Consider the following 9,344-nt stretch of genomic DNA (forward strand, 5'->3'; position numbering starts at 1 on the left):
GGGGGGCGGGGTGCAAAATAGCAAACCATCCTTAGGGACCTCAACGCCTGTCTGGGGTGAAATTACTGACGCTACAGAAGCTCTCCAAATTCCTATGTATCCTTCACCTAAATGGGCTCACCTGGGGCTGTCGTTAGCACTTCTGCTCCCCTTTGATGAGGGCGCCCCAGTGGCGCAATGGTTCAAGCGTTGGGCCGCCAGCCGAAAGGTCAGTGGTTCAGAACTCACTAGCAGCTCTGGCAGGCTGCTTCCGTGAAGATCCACAGCCTTAGAACCCCCAAAGGGCAGTTCTCACAGAGCAAGTCAAAGGATTCGGTTTGGTTCTGGCTCTGTAGCGTTCAACGTTGTCCCGAATGTCAATCGGATCCCCCGCCCCTCCTTCCCTTAGAAGGGGGTCTCGTGTGTGTGTGTGTGTGTGTGTGTGTGTGTGTGTGTGTGTGTGTGTGTGTGTGTTGGTTTCTGAAGCTCCAGGCGCAGGGCGGGCGGGGAGAAGTTGGCATGAGGTGCGGCTGCCACCCTCACCCCACCCCCCACCAGCAGCGCGCTGACCTCCTGCTGACTCATCTGACATTAACATAATTATGTTTCTGGAATCAAAGTGATTGTCAAGCGATGAGTAATGTACGCCATTAGGGAGAATGTTTACCAGGCAGCGGGCACTGGAACACACCGGCGTCCCCAGCTGCTGCTGACAGCTGAGGGTGCGCGGGGCACCCCGGGGAGACCTCGGGAAAGCAGCGCGCTGCGCCGCGCCGCGCCGCGGGCCTCTAAGGAGTCCGCACCCGCACCCGGACGCACCAAACCCAACCGGGGCCCGGCCAGCGCTGCCCGCGCCCGCGCCCGCGCCGCCAGACGTGCGGAGTCGAACCTGAGCTCCCTCGGGAGAGCTTGCTGGGCTGGGATCTGCTTCGTAGATCTACTTTCCTCCGGATCCACCGCGTGGCTCTCACCACCTCCTTGTAGGCTAGGAATCCGCGTGAATCACTTGGCAGGTCAAGGCCTAACTCCCCGAGGACACGTTCAGATCGAGCGTCTGTATCCGAACCCCTCGGTGGCTGATCACAGGGAAAGAGGGATTGGAACCAGCAGTAGCAGCAGCCACAGAGAAAGGTGGCCCTACAGACTTCAGCAAGCTATTCTTAAAGGGACTTTAGGACCAGTATTAAAATGATAGCACAGGGCTGTGTGAAGGAACGGGCTACGATTCTAATGCAGGAACAGGGACACAGATCACTGCCCTCCATTTGAGAGATTGGGAGCAGACGCCCAGGGAGAAGGGGTGGGGTGGTCTCCTGAAGCTCCTTTGCTTGTTAGTGTGAGAAAAGTGGAGGCCCACTCTGGGGTTGAAATAGTAGTGTGGCCTGTCAGGAGGTGAGAGCTCACTGTCTGCTTCTTGGCTCCCTGGTCTCCACTCCCAATACCCTCCCGACCTCAGAGGAAGAGCCTTGGGCTCTGGGCGGGCAGCCATGGCCTGTCCTCCTTGGCACCTCCAGGGCCTTCCTTGGACCCTGTGCATAGTAGGTGTTCAGTAAGTCGTGGCAGAAGGACTGATGGAGAGCCGTGAGTGAACAGGAGAGCCCTCTCCGGCCTAATTGGTCTTCTCACCTTTCATCCCTCGTGCCTAGGGCCTAGGTTTCAGCAAGTCATGCCATGCCCAGAGACGTGTCTACTGAAGGCACGAATTGATTAGTATTGGGATATTGTTCACCTATCATCCAATTCGATTGTTCAATCACATCAAGAAGAGTTGTGGAGTCATCACCACAATCTGTTTTAGAACAGTTTCATTTTTGGACTTATTCATTATTAGCTCCCCACTTCCCCCATACCTGCTGAGTTGTAACCTTAACTGGTGAATGGATGGTGGCTGCGCAGGGCTCTTTGATGGCAAGTGGAGAATAACTTGTTGGGCTGGATAATACTTCAAAAAGGAAAAATCCACTCTAAGATTCATATCTAAGGTGTCCAAGAAAAATAGAAATTATGAAAATGTATCTTGTTTGAAAAGGTGTCTCTTTAGATCTTTCGCCTATCTCTTTATTGAATCATTTGTCGAGTTCATTAGATAGTCCCTTATCAAATACAAAATTTGCAATTGTTTTCAGTCATTCCATATGGGTTATTTCTTTTTCTTGATGATGTCCTTTGAAGCATAAGGGTTTTAACTTTTGATGAAATCCAATTTATTTTATTTTTGTGTGTGTGTGGTTAATCTAAGAATTTTTTTTTTGCCAAATCCCAACTCATAAAAGATCACACCAAAAAAAAAATCACACTGGTAGAGTTTTTATTTTTACATTTAGGTTTTCGATCTGTTTTTAGTTAACATTTATATGATGTAAGGTAATTGTCCAACTTTATACTTTTGCATGTGTACAGTTGTCCATTTTTTGGTAGTTAAGCTAAATTACTGTTTGGTTTGAACAAAATGTCAGGGGATATTTTTGGTTTAAGGTTAAAAGATGGTCTCAGAGCAATAGTTTCAGGGGTTCACTCAGCCTTCATGACTCCAGAAAGTCTGGAGTCCATGAGGAGTCCATGAGACACTGAAATTCTGTTGTGCAGAATTTCCCCCTGTGATCGGGATTTTTCTGTTGAATCTTTTATCAAAATATTCAATAGTGATAGTTGGGCACCACCCACCTCTTCTGGTCTCATGAAAAAAGAGGCAGTTGTTCCCAAGGACTATACAAGTTTTTCCAAAATATGACAAAGAGTTACAAGTATAATAATATCATTTTACAAATTATTATGCTTTCAGCAACAGATAATTTTGTTTTCTTGTTCTTTCAATTGACACTTGGGCTATTCTGCCTTTGTCTTCCTTTCTTCTTCTTTTTAACCTTTCTTCTTTTCCCTCCTCTCTTTCCCCACCTGACCCCCCTCATTTCATCCCTAGATATACTCCTTTTTTTTTTTTTTGGCTTTTCTTCCCATATTACTTTTCCCTCCAAATGTTAAAAAAAGCAAAACCGTGAAAAAGAAAACATCATAAATATAAAGCTGATAGCAGAATTACACACAGAAACATTCCAGTTCACCTAAGAATGTCTTTGATGAAACTGTAAATAGGCATTTTATTAAATCTTGGCCCTTGAGTGTGTGCCATTGGAACATATCACATTCGCGTCATTGACTCTTCTGCCTTTGGCTCTTCTTTGTGGACAACCTAGACCAACTCATCTCTCCTCTCTCCACCCATGAATAAGATGGCTAGGTTTACTCCCATCAGTAATAGCCAGGGGTTGTAAAGAAAGTTAGTCTCTATGGATTCATCTCATACCTCTGAGGAAAATTTAGTGTGTGCTGCCAGGGGCTGTTACTTACTGCTTCTGCACTAGGTAGATAGATGCCCCGGTGGGGCTAAATCTAGGTTGGAGGCATCTCTAAGGTTCTGAAGGAATACATTTGTAGCAAGACTGTAAGCCCAATCCTGTTGTTAGATCCTCTCTTCTGTTGTCCCTGTAAGTACGTTACTGCATCCTGATATATGTTTGGATGACACCCCCACTATTCTTTAAAGTCTCTCAACTATAAACATCCCTCACCCTTGTTATTTATTTTGAATTAAATCATTTAATTGTGTCTCCATTTGATAGAATGATTTAATAATCATTTAATGGAATTATTCAGTACTACTGCAATAATGCAGTAGTGGGTTTTTTTCAGTATCTTAATTTAATAGTTTTGTTGAATACTATTTAATTCCACAGTGCTATAATGTCAGTGACCGATTGCTGAAGTATTGCCATGTTCAACAGATAGCCTAAAATACACTTTCACTCTTTGGGACTCTCAGACTACTCCTTCTAGTTTTCCCTAATAATTCCTCTTTCCTTCCTTCCTTCCTTTCCTTGTTCCTCCTCTTGTTCTTTCCAGATTTCCTTTTCTCCTTCCCTTCTTTCTCTCTCTCTATTTCTTTGTGTTGTTGTTTGGTTGGTTGCTTATGGTAACAAGCTTTCTGAAAAAGATACACAGAAGGAGGTATGAAAACCTAAGAAACCTAGGACTAGGCAAGGAGATTTGCTTTTTATTTTGTGCATTTTGTTGTTGTTGTTTGGGCTTTGGATCATGGATATATACACATGATTTTTTTAATTAAAAAAATTAAACCCAATAGGGTTTTTTTCTTGTTTTCATTTCTTTAAAAAAGGGTTTTTTCCCCCCATCTCTGTTCTAATGCCAGCTTGTCACTTCCTCTCTAGGGACTACTTCCAAAGGGAAATGGACAAGAAGGGAAGGCCGCAAACTGAATAATGGTTAGGTGCCTTGCATGTCTTGAGGAGATAATTTTCCTAGAGGCTGTTGTTCAAGCTGTAAAATTCATTTCATCAGTACTCTTTATTAAATATCTGATTTGTTAATATTATAACATATCTTCTCAAAAGAGTAGAGCTAAGTCAGTATCTAAAGTTTAGGGCTTCCTGCTCCAAAGTGGTGCCTGGCTATCAGAAAGAATAGCTTCCGGGGTCTTAAAGGCTTGCCTTCAAACAAGCAGCCGGCCATTTAAGTGAAGCGTCAACTAAGCCCATGTGGAAGAAGCACACCAGCCTGTGTGATCCAAAGACTGTAAATAATAAAATTCAAATCTTAAGGAAGGAATGGTATCAGAGCTTAAATCATGAACACCGGTTTGTAGAAGGCTATGGATGACAGTGGAAGTCCAGAAATCCACTGGCAGGGTCCACACATGGATTAAGCATTCCAGGAATTCCCTCTGACCACAGGCCAGGAATGTGAATGGCCTTGCTATCAGAGAGCATTGTAAAGTCAGTTATGGCAGATGCAGTTGGGTTAAAATGTAATACCTGATCCAGTTATCTCCCTTTTGACCCATTTTAAAGTTGTTTCAGTGTTAATATTTTCTACTTTCCTTTAGATTGTGGTTTTTCTTTGTTTTGTTTATTCATTGTTATTGGTTTTGTTTGGTTTCTTTGCTTCCTGTCTGTCTTTGAAATCTAAGATGGGTAAGTCTCTAGTGACAATAACTAGATCAGTAATTACCTAGGGGCACAGCAGGGAAGGCTGGGAGGGAATGGGTTGCCAAGAACAATGAGTTTGAGAAAACATGTTCCGAAATTGATAGTGGTGATTTTGACCACCCATCTTAATATGATTGAATGATTAAATTGTATGATATTTGAAGTATGTGCCAATAAAACGATTTTAAAACATAAAGTTTGGGGCTTCAATACAATTTTCATCTGAATATTTTGTAAGCTCGAAGAAATTGCCCATTTATTAAAAAGTTTTATTTCTTGTTGATAAATTTCCTATTCAGTCTTTGCCCATATATCTGCTGGTATCTTAATGTTGTAATAGTGTATATACACATGGATTTATTTTTAATACACATATCAATTTTATCTCGAATGTATATAATGTAGTATATGCACGTATATTAATATACACATATAAAAATATAAAGACTATCCCATTTAATTTTTATACTAATCTCTCAGTCGATATTTGCACTTTAATGTTGGTTATGTATTTATTTTTGATATGCAGTTTTTAAGACTTAACATAGTCATAACATCAATCTTTTCCTCTCTTAAAATGACCTTTCACAAATAAGTCTTTCAAGATTATTCCATATTTTCCTTTAGAAGTCTTCTGCTTGACATTATATTTTTGAGAATCATCTCTGTATTTGTGTGTCTCAGGACTTTTCTTTTGGTTGCTAAGAGTTGTGTTCCGTAGCATGAATTTACCAGGGTTTGTCCGTTTTTCTGTTGATGGATACTGGAACTTTTCTAGTTTGGGGCTATTCTGTATGAAGTAAACGTGTGTGTGTGTGTGTGTGTGTGTGTGTACGCGCGCGCTTTCATTTCTCTAGGGTAACTATCTAGGAGTGGAACTGCTGAGTCATCAGGGCAGATGCATGCTTTCTTTTCTAACAAACGACCAGACTCTTTTCCAAGGCGGCTGTACATGTTTCACTCCCAGCAGAGTAATGCACCAAGTGCCATTTGCTCGATGTTCTTGTCAGCATTCGGACAACATTAAAAGGACAGCAGTGCTTTTTATTGTGGTGTCCTGTTGAGTGTGCAACAGTGGTTTAAGAAGGTGTTAATTTGCATACCTCTGATGACTTAAGTCATAGAACGTTTTTGTGTGCTTCTAGTTTTGTTTTCATTTCATTTCAATAGTTTGGCATTTACTTCTATGTATGTATTGAAGAGTTGTTTGATTTGAGAAGGTTTTTGTCCCTAGATAATATATTACCCCAACATAAATTATTAAGTCATCATTTCCCCCCATGTTCTTATGTATAATGTGTTGTTATCAGAGTATCTGTCCTGGGTCACGGATTCCAACGTTGGCTCATTTGTCAGTGCCAGGAGGTTGAATTGATACTTGCTTTTTCAGACTTAGCCGGGCTACGTCCCGTCATTTCTTTTCATGCTTAACTTTCCCCTGTCTGCTCCTTCCTAGTTATGCTTTCTACAAGCTGTAGGACGATTCCATCAAATTCTGAAAAGAATCTTATTGAAATTACAGCAAGTAGACAAATTAATATGAAAAGAAGTCATCTTTGTGATAACACTTAGGGTTTCTTTTACATTTCTCAAGAAGAACTTCTAGTTTTTAATCATATGAATCTTTCCTATATTAAAGCTATTTCGCATTTAATAGAGGTTTTCAATATTCCAATCCTTGTTGATTATTGCTATTGCAATGTGATAGTTAAGTTGTAGTTTCTAACTGAAAAATGTTGATATACAGAAAAGCTTCTGACTCTTGTGGCTCTACAGTTAGTGGTTCTATTTTAAATATCATATTTTATTGTGCTTTATGTGAAAGTTTACACAGAAACTCCGGTTCCCATTTATCAATTTTTACATTACTTGTTCTGTAACATTGGTTGCACTTTTCACAATATATCAATGTTCTTATTAGTTCCATGCTGTTTGCTCTGTTTTTATTAATCTAGCTTCCATGCCCTTTCTTAACCTATCTTTGCTTTATGGTAAATGTAGACTGTTTAGTCTCATGGATTTGATTCTTTAAAGAAGCACAGTACTCTCAGATGATATTGTTTATTTTGCAAACCAGTCTATCATCTGGAAGAAAAGTGACCTGCCTCTGTGAGTGGCTTAAAGTCCAAGTTCAAGGGTATCTTAGGGAAACAAGCCAAATTCATTGCCATCAAGTCAATTCCAATTCACAGAGACCCCATAAAGTCTGGCCTTTTTTCAGTAATTTGAGTTTTATTCTACATTTTGTCCTATTTTGTCTGGACTTTTAATCATTCTTGGGTCTGAAAGGTAAGTAGTGATCACAGCTGATCTATCTAATGATTTTTTGGAACTCTCCTGTCTTACCAATTCTAATAAATTTTAGTTGAATTGTTTGAGTTTCCAAGTATACAATTATATCTTCTACAAATATTATAAGTCTGTTTTTTTATTCCAATATTTTATGCATCCTATTTTTATTTGTATTCCATTTCATTGCTTGGAACTTCCAGATCTAAATTAAATAAAAATGGCAATACTTATCTCCTTGTTTTGATGCTGATTTTAATAATAAGTTAGCATAATCGAAGTATTTAATTTTTAAAGATGACTTTGTTTGAAATAACGATTTGTGTTTTTTAAGAGTGCTTAAATTTATAATCATTTCAAAAATAAGAGCAAGCTGTAGCATTTTAATACCTTTTCTGCATTTGTTGAGAATTCCATTTACATTTTATTTTTTAACTTGTGGATGTGGTTTGTTATATTTCTGTATTTTTTCTAATAATAAAACATAAAATCTTCCATTCTAGGTTAAACCCTACTTAAGTTATTCTTTTGATACCCTTTTAAGTCTCCTCTGCTTAGATTTTCTTCTCTGTGCCCATAAGCTAGAGAGATTTTTAATTTTCATTTTTTTTTTGCTGTATTCCAATTCTTGACATCAGGGCTTAACTCTGCAAGTCCAGTTAGATAAGCTTTCCATATCTCTCAGTGTTTTTAAATAATTATGAAATTATAATAATTACCTATTCCTAAAGGGTTGAAAGATTTTTGTCTATAAAATTTTCTAGGCCTAGATCCACTTTTCTGGAGGCATGCTTATCTTTTTAAAGTTTCTTCAGTTGTGACTGGTATATTTTGTTTATATATTTCTAATTTTCATATTGTGTATATTTCCAGAAGACCACACATTTCATCAGATTTTAAAATATATGGCTTAAAATCTTGCAAAGTATTGTCTTTATTTAAACTATCTTCTTTTCTCTGGTGTTGAATGCCTCTTTATTTTTAATTTTGTTATCCATATGTTTTGTTTTTTAAAGGTTTGCCTCTTTTATAGTCTGTCTTTAAAGTACCTTTTAAATCAGTGTATTCAATAGATTTTCCTATATTCTAATTCATCTGATTTTATTTTTCCCTGTGTTCTTTCTTTCTCTTGATTCTTCATCCTTTTTGTGGCTATTGGTCTTTTTCTACCCCCTTGGACCAAGTACTTTCTCTTTTCTTCTCCTTAAAAATAATGAAACATCAAGAATGGTGGCTGCACCCTTCTGCACAGCTTTGACAACAGTTTACAATGTTGGATATGGAGAGTTTTAATGTTGTTTTCCAACAACTCTTTCCTTAAACCTGATTTTTTGTCTTAACTTTTTCCCTCAGACAAATATAGATATATATATGTAGATAGATAGATAGATATAGATATCTGTTATCATTGGCCAGTTTTACTGCTCTATGCTCACAGGATTAAATTTGTATAATTCTGCTTTATAAAATATCTTACATTTAGGCTTATATGAGATACAAATAGCTTTTCTCCTTCTGTAATTTTTCTTTCCATTTTGTTTATAGGGTTTTTTTGGCATATTTCTTTTGTCTTTATGTAATAAAACTTATCCTTAAAAAAATCTTACTGCTTGTATGTTTATACCTTATATCTATTTGGTGAATTTTTTCTAGTGTATTTTCTTCAAAAAGTTGTAAAACTTCCTTTTTTCATCATTGAGGTTCATCATTTTAAGGGTTGATGCATGCAGGCATCTAATGTCACGTTTTCCTCACAGAGATGACCAGTTCCCCACCCCATGGGTCTTTCCCTGTCACTCTGTGATGCTCCCTCAGTCACACGCGGCATGTCTTCATGTACATAAATGCTCCCTCAGGCACACACAGCATGTCTTCATGTGTACAGACGCTCCCTCAGTCACACGCGGCATGTCTTCATGTGTACAGAGGCTCCCTTCATCACACGCGGCATGTCTTCATGTACATAAATGCTCCCTCAGTCACACGTGGCATGTCTTCATGTACACAAATGCTCCCTCAGTCACACACGGCATGTCTTCATGTACATAAATGCTCCCTCAGTCACACGCGGCA

The sequence above is a fragment of the Echinops telfairi genome, unplaced genomic scaffold (assembly GCF_000313985.2).
Source record: "Echinops telfairi isolate 266 unplaced genomic scaffold, ASM31398v2 ScPeMD7_7424;HRSCAF=8462, whole genome shotgun sequence".
Classification (NCBI taxonomy): domain Eukaryota; kingdom Metazoa; phylum Chordata; class Mammalia; order Afrosoricida; family Tenrecidae; genus Echinops; species Echinops telfairi.